Source organism: Sturnira hondurensis, unplaced genomic scaffold, assembly GCF_014824575.4.
Source record: "Sturnira hondurensis isolate 20B ecotype Veracruz unplaced genomic scaffold, ASM1482457v3 Scaffold0011758, whole genome shotgun sequence".
In the NCBI taxonomy this organism is placed as follows: domain Eukaryota; kingdom Metazoa; phylum Chordata; class Mammalia; order Chiroptera; family Phyllostomidae; genus Sturnira; species Sturnira hondurensis.
The window spans coordinates 97578-121679 of record NW_028084389.1 but is presented as its reverse complement, the minus strand read 5'-3'; the positions used below and the strand labels follow the sequence as shown (position 1 = coordinate 121679).

Sequence of the window (24102 nt, the reverse complement as noted above, 5' to 3'; positions counted from 1 at the left end):
ATGAACATACAATGAAATAAATACCCATATACTCGCCGAAACTCAAACTTGAAATAATTTTGTGGTTAGTTTATCTACAGAGGTAGGTGTTGAAATATTTAGGCAGTAAGAAGTTAAGTGCATGTATATGTTAATGAAACATTTTTTAATCAATGCTAAAGGGAGGGGTCATTGAATAGTAAAACAACAGCATTTAAATGACAGGTTGATGTCTTTGGGGAAATGACAGATTCACAAACCCATGTCTCAGCACTGATAGTTATGTCTTTTTCAGCTGTATTAATGCTGTCAGCTGTTTTGATTCATTAGAGAATGCAAAGTCAAGTTGTTGTTAGTGACTTTTATAAGGCACTAGCACAGATTTTCTTCTAAAGTCTTATTTTAATGGGCTCTGTAACTGAGTGAGAAAACAAAAGGACACACGTATAAAGCAGATTTTGTACTCTTTATTCTTTTTTTCCCATAAGGAAGAGCAATGAAACATTCCATACTTGTGCTTTCCACCTTTGGGGATTATTGATACAGACTTGCTTGGAGCCAAAACCTAAAATTAAGTCGACTTATTGCTAAAGGTTAATGGATGGTGTTAGGGAGAAAAAGTCTCCATTGCCACCAAAGGGTTGAAAGCTTGATACACATAACTGTGGAATTGCTGCTGCCCACATAACTGTTTAGGATTCATTAACAGAAAAATGTTCCCGCACTTTAACGGACAAGCGGATGGTAAACAAGATGTACTGATTTCAACTAGAACTCTGTAAGTCAAACCACTGTAATGTAGCTAATGTTATACTCGTATCACATAACTTTGGTTCAAGTTCTTGCTTCATAATAGCAGGCATTGAAGAGAGCTTCGAATATTTGCCAGGTCTTGCTGTAGCTGTTTCAGAAAAGAAAATATTATTCAGGCAACTGTTATATACATTTCGGCAAACAAAATCCCCCAATGCTCACCTCCCTCCTTAGTTCTTAATATGAAGTACCCACGACTTACAACATCCGCCATGATTTTCCTTCCCAATTTGGCCATTTCTTGTCTGAATTCTTCTCCTTCATTGGCAGCAAGATAGCTCTGATTCTCCTCAAAGGACTGCACATCCTAAAACAAAAGGCCATGTTCAGGTATGAACCACCACTTTTCATCTCACATTCTAAACATGTGCAATTAAATTTCAAAACTACCAACTCTTTTTTTTTTGTTTAGGTTTGAAGAGTGAGTTACTTTGTTTATTTAGAGAGAGGAGAAGGGAGGGAGAAAGGGAGGGAGATGTGCCAGAGATACATTGATAGGTTGCCCCTCACACACCCCCAACCGGTAGCTTGGCCCACAAACCAGGCATGTGCCCTGGCCGGGAATCCAACCGGCGATCTTTTGGTTTGCAGGCTGGCACTCGGTCCACTGAGCCACACCAGCCAGGGCAACTCAAAACTCTTAATATTCACAGGATGCTCATTATTTATTCCAAATATACATATTATAACAAATGCATGTAGATCAAAATATCCAGTTAAATTTTTTTTAATTTCATAGTTACCATTGGAGAAGTGCAACAGTAGTACACTTTATTGGAAACAATGGGTTGATGAACAGTTAAAGTCAAGGTGGAGCAACGAAAGGCAAAAAAAAAAAAAAAAAAAAAAAAGAAAGAAAGAAAAAACGAGACAAAGACTGACAGTCCCACATCATGAAATACCCTAATTTGAAAACTTCCTAATAAGCTTTCTAAACACCAGGTAACAAGGTTCTCATAAGTGACTGATAATCAATATAACACGATTCCTCTGGAGAGAATAAAATGATCTTTAATAGCACGTCTGAAAGTTATGAAAAAGAAACATCTTCTAAATCTTTCCTCTTCATTCAACAAACAGTCATCTAGTGCATCCTATACAAAAAGTGCTCTGTCTGTTAAGTGCTGTCGGGGAACTTAAAAAGGAATACACTATCTCTTCCTTATTCCAGTGAGCATAAAACACGTGTAAATAAAAATAACACCAGAAATTAAAACTGTGTTTAAGTAACAATTAAGGCAACCACATCTTACCGTGACTATGTAGTGAAGAACACGATCGATTGTTATATAGTTGGCATGAGAATGAGATTTCAGGAAGTAAAGGGAAGAAGGAATTAAAAGTGCTCTAGGGAAGCCCTGGCCGGCACGGCTCAGTTGGTTGGAGCATTGTCCCGTAGACCAAAGGGTCATGGGTTTGATTCTCAGTCAGGGCACATACCCAGGTTGCGGGTTCAATCATCATTCAAGGCACCTACGAGAAGGCAACCAATTGATATTCTCTTATTCTCTCTCACATCGATGTTTCCTTCTCTCTCTCTCTCTCTCTCTCTCTCTCTTCCCCCACCCCTCCGCCCATCTCCCCCTTCCTCCCTCTTCTAAAGCAATGAAAAAAATAATCTCCTCGGGTGAGGATAAAAAAATATTCTTGGGGAAGAGCATAAGCAAGGGAAGTAATGGTGAGTTAGTTCAGAGAAAACATCTAATCTGGAGGGGTGGGAGAAAAGAAAGAACGTAAGAATGAAACTAGAAAGAGAGTCTTGTTATGGGGCAGACGTTGAATACCTGAGAATTTAAAATGGGAAGCTAATGACAGGTTTTCAGGATGGAAGACATACATTTTGGACGATGACGTCGCAGAACGGCGAAGAATGGACTGGAGAGGAGAGAAATCAGGTAAGAATTTAACAGTACAAGCTAGGAATGATGAGGTCCTGAACTCGGGCAGCAGCAGTGGGAACTTAAAGAAAGAAGTTAAAGTACAATTGCAGCGACATCTTCTCAGGCAGCAGGGATAGCAGCTGCTCCTTGAGTTTCGCTATGCCGCACAAGGACGACAAGAAGAAGAAAGATGCTGGAAAGTCGGCCAAGAAAGACAAAGACCCAGTGAACAAATCTGGGGGCCAGGGCAAAAAAGAAGCCAAAGTTCAGGACGAGCTCAATCACCTAGTTTTGTCCAGCCTGGTCTAGGTTATTGGTACATATGACAAATTCTGGAAGGAACTTCCCAACTAAAAGCTTATAACCCCAGCTGTTGTCTCTGAGCAACTGAAGCTCTGCCCAGTTCCGTGGGCAGGGCAGCCCTTCACAGGCTCCTTTGTGAAGGACTTATTCAACTAGTTTCAGAGGCCAGAGCTCAAGGAATTTGCACTAGAAACGGCAAAGGTGAGGATGCCCCAGCTGTTGGTGAAGATGTGTGAACAACAGGTCCCACCAGCTATACGTTTTGAAAAATAAAACTTCATTAAATCAGTTAAAAGAAAAAGGTACAATCACAGAGGTAAAAATTTCAGGGCCTAGTAGTAACTGGATGGGAAGGATGAGGGACTCCCGAGGAGTCAGAGACAACACTAAAGTTCCACCTCTGAGTGCTGACACTTAGCGATGATCTGTAGAAGAAGTCCTCCTTAGCGCTCTATCCAATCTTCACACCAATTAATAACTGGTTCCCAGGGAGCATTAGAGCAACGTGTTGTCTACTCGGGAACACTTGTAAGATGGCTGTTTCATACATATACTTCTAAAGTGCTAAGAGAATGTTTATTTTAAAAATCCTTTACCACTTAAACCATCTCAAGTAGTTTAGAAGACTGACATAGTAACATGTACGTGAACAAGTTTAATAAAACGAACATCCCATCCAAAAGAGAAGGGGGCATATCCAGGATTCTACCACCTCCTAGATAACTACGTATCTGTCTGTGTAAAGCAGAGGATAATGTCACGAGGACCATCTGCTCCTGTGAGAATGAGACAGTACACGATTCTCAGTTCCTAAACTCTTCGCCCTCCTGAGGTCTTTTCATACCATCACGCATCCAGGCCTTCTCCTGTGACTGGAAGTTTGCGTGTAAAGCCATTCTCAGTCACGATAGGAATTCTAACAGCAAATGTGCCATAAGACACTCATATAACGTACTTGAAAATAGAAGAGGCATTCAATCATTACAATTGCTACTTCCCATTTTACATGGACCAGTGAGGTAACAGAGGTGAAGGGCACTGGAAACTAATCATAGACTTTCTGTGATCCACAACATAGTCATCGCTAATCTCCTGAAAAAATGATCACTGAATACAAAATTATGATTAAAGCATCACTTGAAATCACAATGTCTCTATTTCTAGGTAATATTCCCATTTTATCACTTCTTGTTTAATAATATCACACAGCTCTTCACAAGTCCTACGGAGAAAAATAAAGTTAGCAATAACGTTAAACCGAGAACAGTAAGCCCAAATGGAAAATAGCTACAAATTTAAAATGCACAACCAAAATTATGTTCTCCTAAATTATGAAAAAATTTAACTTCTCCTTCAAAACAGACATTATGTTTCATGAGAATGTATTGTGTTACCAAATCCAACAGACCTGTAAGAACCGGTCATGTAAGTTTTTAATTTTTCTCAGTCTCTGGCTCTGAACAGTTCTAGCTTTTTGAAAACGGTCTCGTTGCTTGTGGAACAAAGCCTGCAAGTGGAAAAGAAAAAAGCTGAGATAAAATGTGGTTAATGTAATCGCTAGCAAAACATAATTCTGCATGCAGTTAAAAGGATTGTTCAAGTCAGCACTTTTAACAGATTCTGTGTTACCTTTTCTAACACAGCCCAGACATTTGTGCTCACCAGTAAAAGACAGAACCCCCCCCCCCACAGCAACCCCCCTCAAAAAAACCCTGCATAGTAACAGCATACATCAATCCTCGAGAAGAAAATTTCCCTTCTTACCCATATTCAAAACACCCATCTTACCAGGAACCGTACCTAACTATTAAATACAATTAATTCCTGGCAGCTTCAAAGCCCACATACGGCCCTTACAATCAGCTCTTGAGCAAAACTCAGTGAAAACTATGCAACAGTCTTAACTTATAATTTAGGTGGAAAAAAATTCTTTCCTAACAATATCCAAAGCATATAATAATTATGGGTCATTCAACATCCACACAGATGACTCTTCCAATAACGCAGACCTTTGAGTTCTTTGACTTAATCTCCAGGAACAATTCTGTCTTCTTCCCTAGTTTAGCCATTTACTGACAGGTCTGTACCCTAGACTCTGTCATCCCCAACAACTGTAATACCTAGATAGTGTGAAGGAGGGCAGCCTTACATAGGAACTGTGTGTCCAGAAAACTTTTTAAATTAATTTATTATATACAGGACCTCATTTATCCTCAAAACAAACCCATGATGTAGGGACTCTTATTATGCCCCTTCAGAGATGAGGACACTGAGACACAGAGATACGTAATCTGCCCGTGGCACCACAGCTAGCCATTAATTAGTCAGTCGATCAGAATTGGATCCCAAACATTATTATGGTTCCATGGCCCAGGGTCTTGACCGCTCTATACTATATGCTTTTTCGCCATTTCCTCCAACATTCGTCTTCTACTTCCCTATGTTTCTTGCTCATTCCCTTTCCCACTACAGCTAAGTACTTATCAAGAACTAACACCGACTGAATCAAACTCTTTTCGCTGCCTCCTATTGCGTCCCGCGTCTTCACTTTCCTCCTTCCCGGCTAAATGCCGTGGTCGATCATAAACCTACACCCTTGCATGTTTTCCTTGCCCCCTTCTCACTCTGTCCACCTGCCTGTATAAACCCCACCCTGAAAAATTCAACCCCCCAGCTGCTCTGCCACAGCACTGCATGCTAGTCTCAGGATGGACATAAATCCCGATGACATTAACCTAAGTTAGGCCCATAACGATGCCTGGCAATGGTATTTCCCAAGTTCATTCACTGCCCCCCCCGCCCCCCGCCCCCCGCCCAGGGAAACATTTCCACACCTTGTCCTCTGCCCTCAAAAAAGCAACACTTCCTCCACTATCCTTCCTCCTCAATGTGACCAGGTGAGTCCATTAAGAGTGACCCATGCCACGACCACAGTGACTGATTTGGGAACGAGCAAATGATCCAAACTGGGTGAGTGATACTCCTCCGGAGGACTTTCCTGCCAAAGATTATGTCAGTCCACTGGGGCCAGTAACCTGCTGGTGAATCTAGGATTGGAAGTCAAGATTCTGACCCCATGGGGAGAGCCTGAAAGGAGCTGGAGACAGAGCCCACACGACACTGCCCAAGCAACCTTTTCCCAGCCGAATCCAGATGTGCCTGGAGCTGAACTCACCTTGACTTCTTGAGATAAAGCCAGGCATTTATCTCTTGCACTCTGGCAAATTTATGTGACTTGAAACTACAAGAATCTCAGCCAAGAGAGGAAATAAAGACCAAGGCCTTTTCAGAGCATGGTGGGTGCCTGCACTGCTCTGATTTTCTCTTATCGGGGGCCCAACCACATAGCCAGCCATGGATGGGAACGGGACCCTGGCTCAAGTCTATGGGGGTCTAAGACATGGACAGGCTCTCTACTGCTGCTTGAGACTTGCTTACGACAAGCTAATTATAAAGCCAAGCCTGATACCGACAATCAGTTTTTCTTCTTCTTTCTTGGTTTTCTGCATATCTCTGCTCAACTGCCCAAACAAAGTCAGAAACTGCTTGGAATATTCACGATAAAACTTCAGCCTGTAAAACATAATAATGAGCACTGTCACACTTCATATCGCTAAGAAAAAGGTAAATGCACTCCAAACAAAGTTGATTTGACACAAATTATACCATACGGGGAGGAGGGAACAAGAGGAGCCGGAATCTTCCAATGGGAGACAGGAAAATGAGATGCATGATTTACTGTCCTTCCAGGACTATCTGTCCCGGTCTGGCTAAGAGGGAAGCTATCTCATACGCCTTCGCTCTTGAAAACAAAGAAGATTTATCTGTTTTATAAGTTTTCCAGGAAACTGCACTGCATCGACAAGGGGTTTGGACAGTTTTGTCTTACTACATGACAGATAGGTTGTGCTATGATAAATAAACTCATTGCAGATATCATATCCATTTGTCATATAACATTTCCAAACTGGAGCATTTCACTTTCTTTACCCGCTTCGGCACAATAAAGATTTTGCACCCGTGGAGAATAAACCCACCTCAGGTGAATTATTTGCAACATACGATTAATTTTTTTTCCTTCGGTGGACACAGTCAAATAGCACAATACATTTATCTTTTATTCAGTTAGCATATTCCTGGAATGACTATACACACACAAGCGCGCGCCCACACACATTTCTTCAGTAGCAGAAAGACGTGATTGTAATGCGAAAGGGGAAAAAGGTCATCTTTTTAAAAAAATTCCATTTCCCTATTTCTAGAGAGAAGGGAAGGGAGGGAGAAAGAGAGGGAGAGAAATCTTGATCAGCTGCCTCTTGTACATGCCCCGACCGGGACCGGACCTGCAACCCAGGCTTGCGCCCTGACCAGGAATCCAACTAGTAACCTCTTGGTTTGGGGGAGGACGCCCAGCCAACAGAGCCATACCAGTCACAGTGGGGACAAGGTCATCTTTACTGACCTCTAGATAATACATCTCAAATCCAATGAAGGGATGCGTGTCCATAGGAATAATGGATTTCTTTTTCGCTTTGAGAAAAAAAAAAAAAAACCCGAGCCAAACCCATTTTTCAATAGAGACGTCAATGAACAAAAACAATAGTATTATTAAGTAATCTGTACCCACGAATACCAAGACGTGATACAAAGGTTCTGCCTCTGGAAAACCAACATCCTTACCTTTGCTCTTGCCGTTTTTTCATGGCATTCCCAACTTTCTGGTTAATGGCTCTGAGGGCAGCATTGGTTTCTGTTACGAATCGTTTTCTCCTTGCACGAAGAACCCTTTTCAAGTCTTCTGCTTAAACATATATGTGTATTAACATATAATGTGGAAATGATTTTTCCTGCTTGTTCAAGACAGTGTGAGCAACAAGATTATTCGCTTCCCTTTTCGTGCTGTGCAAACTTCCCGTGACCGGAACCCCCGTTCTAAACTCTATCGCTGTGTAAGCTTTTGTTAGGGTGCCGAAAGGACCAAGGAGCAAAAGTTTCTATTTCCCAAAATGCATAAAAAGCGTCCCAAAGACAGCCTTTTATTTCCTGCTGAGGAAACAGCTATAAAGGCTAATTCTTGATACATTTAAAGCATAGCGCCCATCTCAAAGGACACCCTTAGACGGACACTGTTAGATCTTGTTATACAAAACGTGCAAAATGACTCCGTTTAAAAAGTCTCCAGAAGAGATCAAAATAGTTACTTAAGGGGAAAGACCATGCCTAGTCTGAGGAAATCAGTAAGTTATTCAAGAACGCATTCTAAACATCTGCATGAAGGTTGTACGTAACTTTCACCCAAAAAAGTGCTCCCCTGTGTAAAGTTTCTAAGACCTGGAATAATGCTTTCATACGCACATGATTTTATGTTATGGATCTACCATCAATAATCGTTTCCAGTAATCAGAAAGGAGCTGCGAGATTACACAAGTAATGTACACACTCAGATTACCACGCATAACTATCAGTTTATGAGACAGCTCACCAAACAAACACCTCGGCGCCACCAAATAGAGCAAAGACTTCAAAAAATACCTGCTAGCAGGAAAGATCCACATAGAGGACTCAAAAATTAATTTGGACTCTTTGTTAAGAGTCTTGTCCTGTAAGCCAGTTGATGTCACTGGTATCTTGACAGAACAATTTTAAACTTTTATGTTTATGGTTCTGCTCATACGTCGCTAGCATGCCAGCAAATGTGTCTCTAGTTCTCTACTTCAGGGTTTATTCATGTAAACAGAACAATAAAGACCTGTTCGACAGGCGTCCATTTAAACTTCCTCACGGTGTATCACTTACTCTGCCACACCAAGTGGAAGAGAAATTATTTCACGCAAATTCTTCCAAAATCACACAGCTCATCGAATGGACCCGTGTAAAAAATGAAAGCATCACCCTTACCTCACCATTGGCAGCCCAATTCTCTCCACATCCACAATAAAAGGGGAAACTAAGGAAATCCATAAAGCCAAATCACACTAAATACTTATTGTACCTAAGAACAAGGCATTAAATGACAGTCTCACAGACCACTGACTAACATTTCCCATTGTAAATGGTATACAATTTGAAACAATTTACTTTCATAACACTATCTCCTCTTATCATACCTGGAAATCTTTCCAGCATATTCTGTAATTCATTCCTGTAAAGAAATGACATTAAGTTTCAGTGATGGGTACGTAAAATGCCATGCTTGTTTTGGAGGTAAAAATGCTTTTTGGGGGAGGGGGGGGGCATCCCCAATTTTCTGGTTAACGACTTTGAGGGCAGCATTGGTTTCTGTTATGAACCTTTTCTCTCTTTGCACAAAGAACCTTTTTCAAGGCTCCTGCCTTAAACACAGACACACACACACACACACACACACACACAAATAAAGATGTAATGTTGAGATGATTTTTCCTGCTTGTTCAAGACAGTCTGAGCAACAAGATTATTTGCTTCCCTTTTCGTGCTGTGCAAACTTCCCGTGACCGGTACCCCCGTTCTAAACTCTATCGCTGTGTAAGCTTTTGTTAGGGTGCCGAAAGGACCAAGGAGCAAAAGTTTCTATTTCCCAAAATGCATAAAAAGCGTCCCAAAGACAGCCTTTTATTTCCTGCTGAGGGAACAGCTCTAAAGGCTAATTCTTGATACATTTAAAATATAGCGCCCATCTCAAAGGACACCCTTAGACGGACACTGTTAGATCTTGTTATACAAAACACACCAAATTACTGTTTAAAAGTCTCCAAAAGTCTCCCAAATGCCAGGCCAAGTGTTGTACATACAATTCTTGTTACCTGAGCCGACCTTGGCTTTTCTATGGGGCAAGCAAAGATGTCTGTGAACACATTACCCCATTCCTCTCCCAGAGGCTCCTAGACCAGGACTCTCTTCTCCAGCGTTGTCAATTACTTGACTGCTTTCTGCATCAAAACAGAAAATGGGGGAAATTAGTAAAATGAGCTTAATAATTTCTTTGGGTAAATCGTTCACGGAGAAATCTCCTCACTGTGGAGCGTTTTAGGTTTTTTGCGACCAAAAGTTTTTAAGGCAGGCCTATGAAAGCAATCGTGAGCGTGCAAGTTAGATGGAAATAAGTCAGGGACCAGGACCATGCTATGAAAACGCTGTTGCAAGCCCTTCAGGGTTAGCATCAGAGCCAACCCTGTAGCGCACATCAGCTGTTCTGGACAGGAGGAGCTGCTGTGTCAGCTTCTGTCATCCCTCTTGGGGGTATGAGGTTCAAGTGGGCAACCTGCAGGATGTAAAACTGCCTCCCACACACGTGGATTTCATTGATTACAACATCAGGGACTCAGAAGCAGGGACCTGAGGGACACATTCCCAGCCCCCTGTGCTGTATCTGCAAAGGCTTCAGAGAGACGGTACCTTTGGGAACCTCCGCCGACTCTCTTCTTCCCCGCCTCCCAGAGGTACAGGCTACCCTAGCCTGATCCTCCAACAGGGCCTTCAACTCTCTCTTCAGGCTCCTCCTCCCAGATGGTACCGGCCCAGCATCTGTCCCAGCATCTGTCCCAGCATCCGCCCCAGCATCTTCTGGCAGTGGCGCCTCTCCTGCACCTGGTGCGGGACAATGCAGTCTAAAGGAACAAGGACACAGTCAGTGCACGATGCAGGGCAAGAGACCTCTGCGCAGACCAGAGTGTGCGTGTGCCAGCGTTCCTCTTGTCCGACTAGGAGGGCACAGAGCGGGTGGGGGTGCCCGACCCTCCCCACCCAGGCCTGTGATGGAGGGCTGGCACGTGCCCCAGGACATCTGACATCAGCCCCCTCTGCCAGACCCTTCCCCTATGCTGGGACAGGTGGCCACCTCTACCCCTCGGTCCTCACGGGGCAAAGTGCTGGTCGAGAGGCTTAGCCCTGGGCGTGATGAAATTGTCCCTCCCCATGGACAGAGAATAAGCCTTTCTACACCTGTCCTGGGGCAGTCACTTGTCATGGAAAGCCCACCCTCTGAACCCCAGGACGACCTCAGAGGACACAACTGTCCTGCCAGGCAGAGGATCCTGAGGGGCGGATTTGGATTCCCACGGCCCCTGTGCACACGCTGGGACCCTCCCAGGACCCGGGGATCCTCACACCTTCTCCTTGCCCTGCCGACTCTGCCCTCAGGGGTCTCTCCTTCTGTTCCATCCTGCCAGCCACAGGGGACCCTCGACAACATCACCCATCGCCCAGCACGTGGTTTCTGACCCACGGATTCTGGTCCCCGAGAGAACATCGCTTCAGAGGTTAGCCTCCTTGCCATGGCCCAGACCTCTGGCATCCCCTGGAAGAACACCCTGAGAACTTAGCCTCACTGTCCCGGTTCTGGCCATGGGGGGGTCCCCGGAACAAGCCACCCAGAGGGTAACCTCATCGCCCGGGCCCAGGTATCCGCTATGTCCACAAACAGCCCCCCAGAGTTTAGCCTTATTGCTGTAGCCCCAACCACTGCGGTCCTAAAAACAAGTCCCCTCCTCCCCCCAGAGGTTAACCTCAAAGCCCGGTCCAGTCCTCTGGTGTCCCCCTCAACAAGCACCCCCCCCCCCAAGATGTTAGACTCAACTCCCTGGCCCGGGCCTCTGGCATCTCCTGGAACAGCCCCGAGTAGGTAAGCCTCATCAGCCAGACTCAGGCCTCTGGTGTCCCAGGAACAAGCCCCCCAGAGTTTAGCTTCGTTGCCCTGGCCCAGGCCTCTGCTATGTCCTAAACCACCCCCAGGCCTCAGCCTCAACAACCCAGCCCATCCTTTGGTGTCCCCGTAACAAGACTCTCAGAGGTTAGCCTCATCAACCCCGGGCACAGCCTCTGGTGACCCAGGAACAAGTCTACCCGATGTTAGCCTCATCCCCTGGGCCAGAACTCTGCCATGCCCCAGAACAGAACCCAGAGATTAGCCTCAATGCCCTGGCCCAGGTCTGTGGCGTCCTTGGTATGAGTGCCCCAGAGGTTAGCCATGTTATCCCAACTCAGGCCTCTGCTATGCCTCGGAAGAGCACTCCCCCCCTCCCCGAATTCAGCCTCATAACCCTTACCAGGCCTCCGGCATCCTCAGAAACAGCTCCCCTAGAGTTTAGCCTCATCGACCCGGCCCAGGCCTCAAGGGTCCCTTGGGAAAAGGCCCCCAGTATTTAGCCTCATCGCCTCAGACCAGAACTCTGGCGTCCCCGGGAACAGCCCCGCAAACGTTACCATGGTCCTGGCCCAGGCCTATGGAGTCTCGGGAACAAGCCCCCCCCCCCCCCATAAGTTAGACTCATCACCCAAGAACAGGCCTTTGGCGTTTCTGGAACAAACAAAACACAAATTAACCTCATCACCCTGGACTAGGCCTTTGGCAGCCGTGGAACAAGCCCCCAAGAAGTTAGCCTCATCACCCTGACCAGACCTCTGGCGTTCCCAGGAATAGCCCCCAGAGTTTAGCCCCATTGCCCTGGCCAAGGCCTCTGGCCTTCACAGGACCAGCCCCCCCCCCCCGAATTTATCCTCATTCCCCAAGGTCAGGCATCAGGCACCCCGGGAACAAGCCCCTAAGAGTTTAACCTCATCCTCCAGGCATCCCCAGGAACAGACCCCCAGAGATCAGCCTCAGCATGACAGTCCAGGCCTCTCATGTCCCAAGGAACAAGCCTCCCACCAGTTAGTCTCACTGTCCTGGCCCTAGCTTGTGGTTTCCCTGGTATAAGTCCCCCAGAGGTCAGCCTCATCGTCCCAGCCCAGGACCATGGAGTTTTGGGAACAAGCCTCCCACAGGTTAGACTCATCACCCAAGGCCAGCCCTTTGGTGTCCATGGAACAAGCCCCCAAGAAGTTAGCTTCACTGCCCTGGACCAGACCTCTGGCTTCCCTGGCACCAACCACCAGAGGTTACCATCACCCTGGCCCAGGCCTCTGGCATCGCTGGAAACAGCCCCCAGGTGTTAGCCCCACTGTCTTGGCCCAGGCCTCTAATGTCCCCAGGAACAAGACCCCCAGAGGTCACCCTCATTGCTCTGGACCAGGCCTCTGGCATCCCCGGAAACTGCCCCCCGCCCAGAGGTTAGCCTCATCACACAGCCCAGGACTATGCCGTCCTCACAAACAACCCCCCAGAAAAATTATTTGGAGTATCCGGAACAAGTTCCCCAGAAGTTAGCCTCATCGCGGCTCAGAACTCCGACGTCCTTGAGAACAACCCCCAGAGACTAGCCTCATCACCCCGGCCGGGCCTCTGGAGTCCCCAGAACAAGCCCCCGAGAGATCAGCATCATACCCCAGCATGGACCTTTGGCTTTCCCCTAACAAGCCGCAAAAGGTAGCCTCGTCTCCCCAGCCAAAGCCTCTGGCACCCCAGAACAAGCCCACCAAAGGCTACCCTCATCACCTTCTCCCAGGCTTCTGGTGTCCCCTGAAACCACCTCCCTGGGGTGAGTCTCATCACTGTGTCTCAGGCTGCTTTCATCCCCAGAACAAGCCCGCCAGACCTTAGTCACCTCGCCACGGCCCAGGCCTCTGGCACCCCCGGGAATAGCCCCCCAGAGGCTAGCCTCATCGCCCCCCGCCCACACCTCTGCTGTCCCTGAGAACAGCCACCAAACAGATTGGCCTCACCTCCCCGGCCCAGGCCTTTGGCGTCCCTGGAACACCCACCCAGATGTTAGCCTCACAGCCCTGGCCCAAGCCTCTGCTATCCGGCCCCCTCCCAAAACTCCCAGAATTTAGCCTCATCACCCAGGCCTAGGCCTAGGCCTATGGATCCTGAAAAAAGGCTCCCAGACATTAGCTTCATGTCCCTGGCCCATCCTTTGGCATCCCCAGAATGAGGGCCCCAGAGGTTAGCCTCATTATTTCCTGGCCCAGGCCTCTGGGTTCCTCTGGAACAGCCTCCTAGATGTTAACCTCAGCACCCTGGCCCTGGCCTTTGGCATCCCTGGGAACAGCCCCCCGCCCAGAGGTTAGCCTCACTACCCCGGGCCCCACCTCTGGCATTGTGGGGACGACCCCCCAGCGCTTATCCCCACTGTCTCGGCCCAGGCCTCTAATGTCCCCCAGAACAACATCCCCAGAGGTTAGCCTCATCATGCAACCCAGGACTAGTGCTCTCCCTGGAACAAGACCCCAGAGTTTTGCCTCTTCGCCCCAGCCCATGCCTCTGGCATCCCCCAAAGGAAATATCCCCCAAAAGGTTAGACTCATCAGCGTGGTCCAGGCCTCCAGCATCACCCGGAATGAGCCCCGCCCAAGGCCGGCCTCATCGCCATGGCCTGGGAAGCTGGTGTGCCCGGGGAACAGCCCCCTGGAGATTACCCTCATTGCCCCAGCCCAGGCCCCTGGCATCACTGCAACAAACCTCCAGAGGTTAGCCACATCGCGCAGGTCCCGACCTCTTGCCACCCGGGGAAAAGGCCCCCCAGAGGTTTGCCTCATCGCCCGGGCTCAGGACTCGGGCCTCCCAGGAAGAAGTCCCCCAGATTTTGCCTCGTCTCCCCTGCCCAGACCTCTGGCATCCCCAGGAACGGCCCCCGGGAGATGAGCCCCCACCCTATGGCCCAGGCCTCTGGCGTCCCCAAAACAAGCGCCCCCGACCCCCCACCCTCACGGGCCTGGCCCAGGCCTCCGCGGGAACATCGCCTCAAGTTTAGCCTCGTAGCCCTGGCCCCTTGTTTCTGGCACCTGGGGGAACATCACCTCACAACTCAGACCCATCGCCAGGGTTCGGCCTCCGACCTATGTCAAGGGCCGCTTGGAAATATTACCCCACAGGTAGCGTCGTCGCGCGCTTCGCGCTCCGCCCTGCCCCCCCCGCCCCGCCCCCCCGTCTGTCCCCCATTCCCTTTTCCCCTTGAGTCTGAAGAGAACCAGATGGCCGCTCGGTGTTGACAGGCCCGTCTCCCCACTCGCCCGCCCTTCCTGGGAGTCCCTCCAGGGGTCCCCCAATCCACGCCCGGGGTCCCTCTGTCTCTCTGTCACTGTCAAGGCATACCGAGACGACCCCTCCGCCATCTCCACGAAAGTCCCCTCAGCGCTTCTGGACACCGGAGTAGCCTGTGTGGGAGAGACACTGATTGGCTGGCACAGTGCGCATGCGCGAGGCGGGGCCTCTGCCAACCCTCGCACCCGGAAGCTCTGCCCTCTAGCGGCTGGAGCCAGGCCTGGGGACTCCTTGTGCTTCCGGTCAAGGACAGGTCACGTGTCTTTTTCCTGGCATGTCGCTGCACAAGGATAGGGGAGTGTGGACCAACTACTGCTCAAGCCTCCACTTTCCTGGTGAAGGAGAACTTACCAATGCCTAGTCAGCCTACCTCCTGGTGTCCTTGCCACCCACCACGTTCCCCTTGCGGAGGAATAGCCCTCCTCCTGAGCGTTCTGCGTAAACCACCCCCTTCCTTTTGCTAGGTGTTCAAACATGAAAAACGTGTGTACGTGTCCTTAAACGTCGCTGCTGACGGTTGCGTCTAGGTATTACAATAAGTCGTACCGCATTATGTGTGGTATTCTGCCACCTCCTTTTTTACTCAACATTGTGTCGCGGAAAGTACTTAACACTATTACATGTAGCCATCCTGCTACCTCAGTTCGTTTATCCATTTTCTCATCCATGGACATCTCGATCCATACTTTCCACTTTACAACCTTTACAAGCAGCGATGCTGAGAATAGGCTAATGTCCGTCACGGGTGCTAAACATTTGGCAGAGTTTCCAGGAGTGAGATTGCCGGCTCATAGGCTAGGAATTGTTTCCAGCCGATGACCCCCACCCACAGTCTGAGTTCTGATTGGGCCGTGTACCCACCAAGAGAAGGGATAATCAGATTTCTTAACCTTTCCATTCCAGCCAGTGTTCGATTACATTTGGGCGGGGTCTTCTTTTGCGCTTCTTCAATCACTAATAAGACAGGTCTTTGGAAGAAACTCCTTGTCAGCCATTTTCATGTGCTTTTCCGTTACATGTCCTGACGTTCTTCAATCGCATAAGGATGCACTTCTTGCCGTTTGGTTGGAAGCGCTTCATCCACCCCAGATATCAATCACCACGACGGTGTTTGTGTTTAACGGTAACAAAAAGTAAATAATGCCAATTTTACCATGTTTAGGTGTACAGTTCAGGGAGTAGCACCGAGGGCATCCTCAGTGTTGTACAACCATCACCGCCATCCACCTTCGGAAAGGTCTCATCTTTCCAAACTGAAACTCGGTACCCACTGAACACTTATTCCCCGCTCCTTCCTCCTCCCAAACCCTGGCACTCACCATTTCACTCTCGGCCTCCGTGAATTTGACTACTTCCGGGTACCCCATATCTACACCATCTGTGCTCTTGTGACTAGCAAAATGAATCTTGCAGCGTGTGTCAGCATTTCGCTCCAGTTTAAGGGCAAATGATAATCCGTTAGAATGAAATACCTCCATTTGTGACAACATGGATGGACCTAGAGGAGATTATGCTAAGTGGTAAGAGGCAGACAGAGAAAGACAAATACCATGTGACTTCACTTACAGACGGAGTCGAAAGAGCAAAGTAAAGGAACAAACAAAACAGAAGCAGACTCATAGATACAGAGAACAAACTGATGGTTGCCAGACGAGAAGGGGGTTGGGGCACCAGGTGAGAAAGGTGAAGGGATTAAGAGGTATATAAATTGGTGATTCCAAGATAGTCGCGGGGATGCAACGTACAACATAGGGAATCTAGGCAATAATAGTATACTACCTATGCATGGTCCCAGGTGGCTATTAGAACTATCGGGCAGATCGCCTGGTAAATGATATATGTCTATTCACTATGCTGTACACCTGAAACTAATATTATAAAATAAGGTGGAATGTCAACCGTCGTTGAAAAAGCCTCCGTTGTAGGCATATACTGGCTGGCTTTTCCCCTGTTCCTTTGGTGATGGAGCCTTAGACTGCTCCCACCCTTTATCTGTTGTGAATACGGATGTGCAAGTGTCTGTTTGACTCTCCTTTCACTTATTTCGGGTATATTCCCCAAAGTGGAGTTGCTGGGTCATAGGTTAGCTGTCTTTTTCATTTTTTGAGTAACTGCATGCTCTTTTCCATAACCACTGCACCACTCAGCACTTCCACCAGCAATGCACAAAGGTTCCAGTTTCTCCACATCCATGCCAACGCTCGTTAATCTGTGTTTTCTTAAATAGCAGGCACCCGAATGAACGTGAAGTGATATTTCATTGTGGTTTTGAGGTGCATTTCCCTCATGTTTAGTCATGCCGAGCATCTTTTCGTGTGCTTATCGACCATCTGTACACTTTCTTTGGCAAAATGTCAACTCGAGTCCTTTGCCAGCTTTCTGACTGGGTATTTTTGTCATTGTTGTTGTTGTCCTGGTGGTGGTGGTGGTGGTGGTGGTGGTGGTGGTGGTGTTGGCAGTTGAGTTGTAGGAGCTCTTTATATGTCCAGGATTTTCATCTTTCATCACATACATTATTTGAAATTATTTTCTTCCATTCCATGAGTTGTCTGTTCTCTCTGTCCATCGTGTCCTTTGAGGCATAATAGTTTCACGTGTTGATGTAGTCCCAGTTAACTATTTTTTTTTCTTCCTTGACCCCTGGGCCTTTTCAAATAAAATTACCTTAGCCCTCAGGCCGTGAAAGCTTTCCCCTTAACACTGAAAAGGTTTTACATGGTTTTGAGGTGCTGTTTTGCATTTTTAAGGTTTTGCTCATGTAGAATGGATTTTTGTCCTTGCTGTCAAATAGAGATCCCATTGCCTTTTTCTTCCTGTGGAAAACTAATTGTACCGTCCTTGCCTATTCAGTGGTATACACTTTCCCCACTGTCAGCTCTGCCAAATTCCTGTATGTCCCTGATTCTCCTCCTCTAGTCGGGTCCACCGGTCAGTGTACTTACCCTGTGCCCAAATGACAGCTTGTAATAGAATGAAGATGCCGAGTCAGATCTAGTCAGATCTAAGTTTGAATCCTCGGCTGCTAGGCTAGTCTATGATGCCTAAGGTCCTTTAGCGATTCCTCAGAGCCTCCACAAGAGTGTCTACACTACCTTGAGCATCTTACTTTGTTCCACTCCCCTTTTAGCCTCTCCATCCCGGGCTTCGTGCAGTTTCGTCAAGCACAGCATTGCTGTTTTGCGCCTCTGGGCCTTTGGACAAGCTCAGCCGAATTCTGACTTCTCTGTCGAGTCTTGCTTTGCACTCCTTCCTTTGCTTCCCACTGTGGCTTGCGCAGCCTCTCTCCTCTCGCTGCCCTGCAATCCAATCGCTCAGTGTGCTAACGAGACTGTAGTATTTTGCCGCACTGTGACCGTGCTGGAAACCCAAATAATTCCACCCAGCAGCTTCAGACTTTATCATTCAAGTTGATCACTGCTTATCCATAAATAAAAAACACTTCCATGAGCATTATTGCCCTTCGAAAGTCTGCAAACCCGTGATTCGTACACTTATCTTAATAATCCTCTGGGAGAGGGATTCGCATAACGCCACTTTATAGTTTAAGAGACGAGGGATCAAAGAGTACAACTTGTAACCCATGTTCACAGAGCTTCGCTGAAGAGCTAGGCTCAGACCTGCAGTATTTTGACCCATTGCTCTCAACAGACCCTCACCTGTCACTGTTCTGTCTTACTTTGCTGCTCTGGAAATCAGCTGTGTCTGCAGCTGTGAATCATGGTCTTTAGGACAGCTTGCAACTTCCGGTAATGTAGTGAATGGTTTCCAGAGTGTGACTGTAGACATGGAAGTCCTTTATAAAGTTGCCATTTTCCATGGAAATTTCAAAACAAATTAATCAAAGGAGGCACTGTCTTTGACGTTTCTGGGTGCACCTAAAAGCTGTGAGACGACAAACCCATGGAAGAGTGGGTGTGGGCCAGGCTGGGTGGAATGAAAAGAAAGGCCACCCTGGACAGAGCATGGGTCAGTAGTTCAACACCCTGAACATTGTGTGTGCGTCAAATTTTCAGGAGCATTCTGATTCTTTAAGACTGCCAGGAGAGCAGGGTAGAAAGCTCCCTCCCACAAGGGACTTGGATAATTTATAAAGGTAATGTAAGGTAGGGGCTGTGGCAGGTCCTGATTCTACAGAACCAGTCTATCCTCCATGCCTTGGTCCTCACTACCGGAACCTTTGTGGCGGACCCCGTCCAGCAGAGTCTGCCTGCTGTGGCCGACGAGGAGAATGAATGCACAGGCGACAACAACCCTGTGGAGAAAAAAAGGGAACAGGCACAACGGCTAATCTCTCAAGGGGAGAGTGCCTATGGATGCCTCGGCCATCCCTCAAGAGGGGAGCGCCCCGACCCTCGCCTAGACAGGCTTTTGTTGTTTTCCTGGGGGTCTTACATCAGAGGAAGAGTTATTATCTATGACATAGACTATTATTGTCTACACTTGAGGTGCAATCAAGAAAATGAAAATAACGGGCAGAGGGGAATGGCGATGAGCTGATTAGCTCTGTCCTTGGGAGAACCCACACAGGCTTTGGATATTACCTTGAAGATAGACAATACACATTTCTTGTTTTAGACCAGGGTGAGGGAGTTTTAGCAAGAGCCAAGCCATAACAATCTGTACGCATTTTCTAGGCCTGATTCCCACGGGAAAACTCGCTTTGAAGGTCTGGCTCCTGCCCACCACTTTGCTTCTGTAGGTTTTCCATACAGAGCTGAGCCACATTTGCCAGACTTAAACAAACTGGTCCCCTACAATTCTCCCCCCTTTTTTCCTTTTTGTTAAGGCTGTTGGGGTGATGCATCCCACAAGGCGTGCTACTTGCTGGTCTCTTTTGTGACCCTGGGCAAATAACTTGTAAATGCATTGTAATATACAAAACATTATTAAAATCAGTAAACAACCAGCAGTTCCAGTGACCCACAATCGTAGGTTGAGTCCTTCAGACCAGTGTTTTGGGTTTAACGAGCCGAGATTATCATTAAGGGTTTGAAGAATCTCCTGCTCAGACAAGCGTTGAATGTCCCGCAACTGTTGGTGTAACTCCAGCTGCAATTTATTGATTTGTCCCTTGAAATTAGTAGAAAAAGTTCCTCTTAGGTGACGTTGAATATCACTCCAGGAATGTTGGCTGGAGTTCCATTGTAGTGGGGTGACACACAGTTTGGAGAAACCAGGATCACAGGTCAGCTGCTGACGGATCACTAGCGCATCCTGGCCTTCACCGATCCGGTTGAGCGCTGATTCAACTGCAGAACGTCGGATCAGGATTTCTTGATCGATCTGGGCCTGTTGAAACATTTCTAAAGTGGAGTCGGTTAAGAGAACACCAACAGTATGAGCAGTCTGAACTGACCCAATGAGGGCAGCGGTTGCCGTGGTTGCAGTAGCTGGGACAACTATAGCAGAAACAATAAGTGCAATCAAAGTGCCAATAGACCGTCGGGCTCTTATCGAGGCCAGTGCGTTGTTAAGCGCTATTATGCTATGGGAATTTCCCGTTCTCTGGCTACATTAACTGGCACCCGTATCTGAGTTTGTCTTCTAACTGTACAAAGTGTATTGAGGAGATGAGCATGACAGCTGGCATATATGAAGCCTGCAGGGACAGGCAGAGAATCAACTTTTGCTGATTTATTATAAAAGACTTGAGCTGTCCCTGGAGTTGCCAAAAACAAGTAAGGGTGAGATGCACAAACTGTGACCCAATCTTCTTTTAAAGGGTCAATTGGATTAAAAAAAAAATCCTTGGACACCTTTAGGGTCACATACAATTCTTATATACAGATGCATGCTAGGAACAAAAGGCAAGCCCAATTTCCGTGAATTGTAATGCAAAGGGCTAGTGTAGTTGGGAGAAAAAATTTAATAATAGGTGCCCCGGTACCGGGCCCCTCCCACCACATGTTAATATATGGGATTTCAGGCAGAGCCGAAACTATTGTTGTGCCCAACTTAGCCAGTACTTTCCAGTGAGCTCCCCAGTTCTCTACTACAAAAGGACTCTTGGGGAGAAAAGCAGTATTGGCATTCGGTCCTCTGCACAAAGACCGAGAGACTGGCTCTTTAGACCAAGAGTCTCTGTGGCTCTTGTCTAAAGTACAAGGAGGAACCGGAGCGGGGTTGAGAGTCTCATAAATCTCGTCCTGGGTGCACAGGCCAATTATAGTTACTATGGAAAGCTGATAGTAATTACTGTATTGTTCTTTGCTTGCAGCATAAAGTTGCTCCTTTCGAGGAAAACGCAAAGTGTCAATAAGAACAAGAAAGTAAATTAGCAAATACTTAGCATCATAAACCGTATTTTTTGGCACCGGAATCCAGTGCTTGTTTTCTTCTAGTTGGCCACAGTGTCAGCTGGGCCACCTGGTCTGCTAGCTGATCGGTTTTCATCTCCAGGTAGCAGAGCTTGATGTCTGTTTTGTTACAAAGCTTCACCCTTTTTGCTGGAAGCCAGACAGGACCTGTAGGGATGGAAACACGTGCATACCCACTTCCCCGTGTTAAGAGGTCTACAGGACCCTGCCAAGAACCATCTCCCAGCGGATCTCTATATAGAACCTGAGGATCAGATGGCTTTGGTTCCTTCTTCTGAAGATGTTTCTCAATTGGAGTACAGAGTGATGCATCACAGTTTAGAAAATGATAGGTAAACATAGCTAACATAGTCAAACTTGGGGGGTAGACTCCTGACTCCCCCTTTTTTGTTTTTTAAGAAGATTTTTAAAGGTCTGATGCACCCATTCAACAATTGCCTGACCGGTTGGAGTATAAGGTATTCCTGTTTTATGTTGGATATTCCAGAGCTGAAGGAAGGCCTGAGTGGACTGGGCAAGATATCCTGGGCCCTTATCAGTTGTCATTGGCTGAGGCCGACCCAAATGACTGGAGGCTTCAAGCCAATGGGCTTGTATATTTTTAGCAGACTCTCCTGTTAAAGCAGATGCATGCAGGGCACCAGGGTAAGTATCAATAGAAACGTGAATGCATCTGAATTTTCCAAAGGGAGTGTCATGAGTGACATCTGTTTGCCAAATCATTTGGGAGCTTCGTCCTCGAGGGTTAACTCCCGTGGATGGAGATGTTTTAGTAAGGGCTTGGCAGTCTGGACACTCTTTAATAATATGCTTAGCTGGGGAATGAAAAAGACACAGTCTTTTAACTTTTTTCTATTACTTTTTCTGTTTAGCTTCAGGGGGTCTGATTTTTGCCCTCCTGGGAGGGCTCCTTTAAGCCCTTAACCTTTGGCTTTCTGGTTTGCAACAGGTAGCAGGCAGTCAGCTGAAGAATAGCCTCAGTTTTCAAAGTGCCCTTTTCCTCCCCTACTTGGAATGACAGGCCCTCTGCTGCTTTTGCAAGCTGCCATGAGTTGGGGCAGCAAGTTAACTGTCTTGATGCTTTTAGGACTTGGTAGTTCTTAGGTTTAGAGTTTGCAAGGAAAATGGGGAGTATGTGGGGGGTTCTGCTCAAATATGTTTTAGACAAAAGTGGTTATGGGCCAACGGCCTTTCCTGACTCGACTGACTAACCATTCCCTCCGGGAGAATAGCCAGTTCTTCCCTAAGGAAATGATAGAGCGTTTATAGGTACTGAGTTAAAAAATAATACTTAGTCTTCCATGGAGAAAGGCTAATTCTCCTCGGGAGATAGTAGACTTATATTTTATTTTTACAATAAAAGGTCACGGCCCCAGCATAAACAAGGAGTATTCTTAATATTTCCTTAACACATCACACCTCCTATCCCACTTATAGCATGCTTTAGACTGACAAATTTATTAATACATTCACAACTTTTAGAAACGGATTTCCTCTACTGGCTAATGCATTCACTTTTTTTCTTGGTGATTACTGCATTCTTGCAATGTGCTCAAAAGTGAGCTGTCTCCAAAAATAAAAAATAAAAAAATGAGCTGCCTCATTATCTAGTGCCCTTGAAATTTTTTAGGGAGGCTGAGGAAGAGGGAGGGAGGATGCTAAACTCAGCATAGCCTGTTCCCAGGACTGAAGCAGTCCCTGGGTCTTCAGAAAGAGGATACAGAGTGGCTAAAAGACACGTTTTCTCATTGTTCTCACTCCTGCATTTTTTACTATCTGGGGGAAGTGAGATCTTTTTCTTTTTTTGAAATAATCAATTTAAATTCTTTCTGAGTAGAATCTTTATGCTGTAACAATAGTAGAGATCTCATTCTCTTTATCAAAACATTTTGAGACTGAGACGTTAGTTTTACAAACAGAAACAAAAACAAAATTCAGGCCAACCAGTATTTTCAAATTAAATCCTCTAAAGGAGGGAGTGAGACACTTGTCTTTATCTCATACCATCTGGTGCTGTTTCAACTTCTGCCCAACTTCTCCTAAATAACTAAGTCTAAAGATCCCTTATCAGGGAGATATTTAGCAGCTTCTAGAAAACTGCTAAACTAGCATAAAACATTGCTCTTGTTCTTCAGAGAGCCCGTTCCTGTTGTGAAAAAGTTCCGTTTTCACTTTCGATGTCTGCCATTTCAGATGCCGCAGCCCGAGGTAAACCGTATCTAATTAGCTGTTGGGGCGTATAGTGCGGTGGGTCAGAAATGTACTGTTGGTGAAAACCGTCAGGGAGGGCTGCCTGGTATCCAGGGTACCCTAACCCTGCTTATGGGTGTCAGGTTTTTCCCACGTGTCTAAGACTGCAGGATTGTGGGGGGGGGGGTGCGGGGAGAGCTCGGAGCACCAGGTGACCAACCTTTGTATCGCGCTCCCTGGTCGAGCCGAGAGTTAAATTACTGTGATTGGAAGTCCCTATGAAGCCCCTGCGCATCTGGGGGATTGACCCCAGACACCTCCACCAGGCCCCTACTCACGCAGGGACGCCTGAGATCTCAAGCCTGAGGGAGGAATGCCTCTTATCTTCGGTGCCCCAGCAAAGAGCTGAGACTTGCATAAACAACCCTGTTAACTAACTCTGAGTTCTCAAAGCAATCTTCGCAGTCTGGTTGAAACCGAAACACTCATTTACTCTCTGTTTCTCTGTTCATAGGCAGGCGGAGGGAAAAGGCAGAACCAAAAGGGCTGCAAAAAGCAGCTTTTAAAGAAGGGATGTGCAGGGGCACTTGTTAAGAAAAAGCTAATTGAAAGGAAAGTTCGTTGCTCTCTCTCCCAAGCCTAAAACCTGATTGGGGATTGTGCTGCAGGGTGGCTAGCGCCCTTATGGCTTTTAAATGCTGGACCTGTGCCCGGCGATTGC

General features: G+C 46.9%; 1 pseudogene; it reads left to right on the top strand.

Moving 5' to 3' along the window:
• Positions 1-2791: 2791 nt before the first annotated feature.
• LOC118996829 (40S ribosomal protein S25-like) lies at positions 2792-3211 on the top strand (annotated as a pseudogene).
• The last annotated feature ends 20891 nt before the right edge of the window (positions 3212-24102 follow it).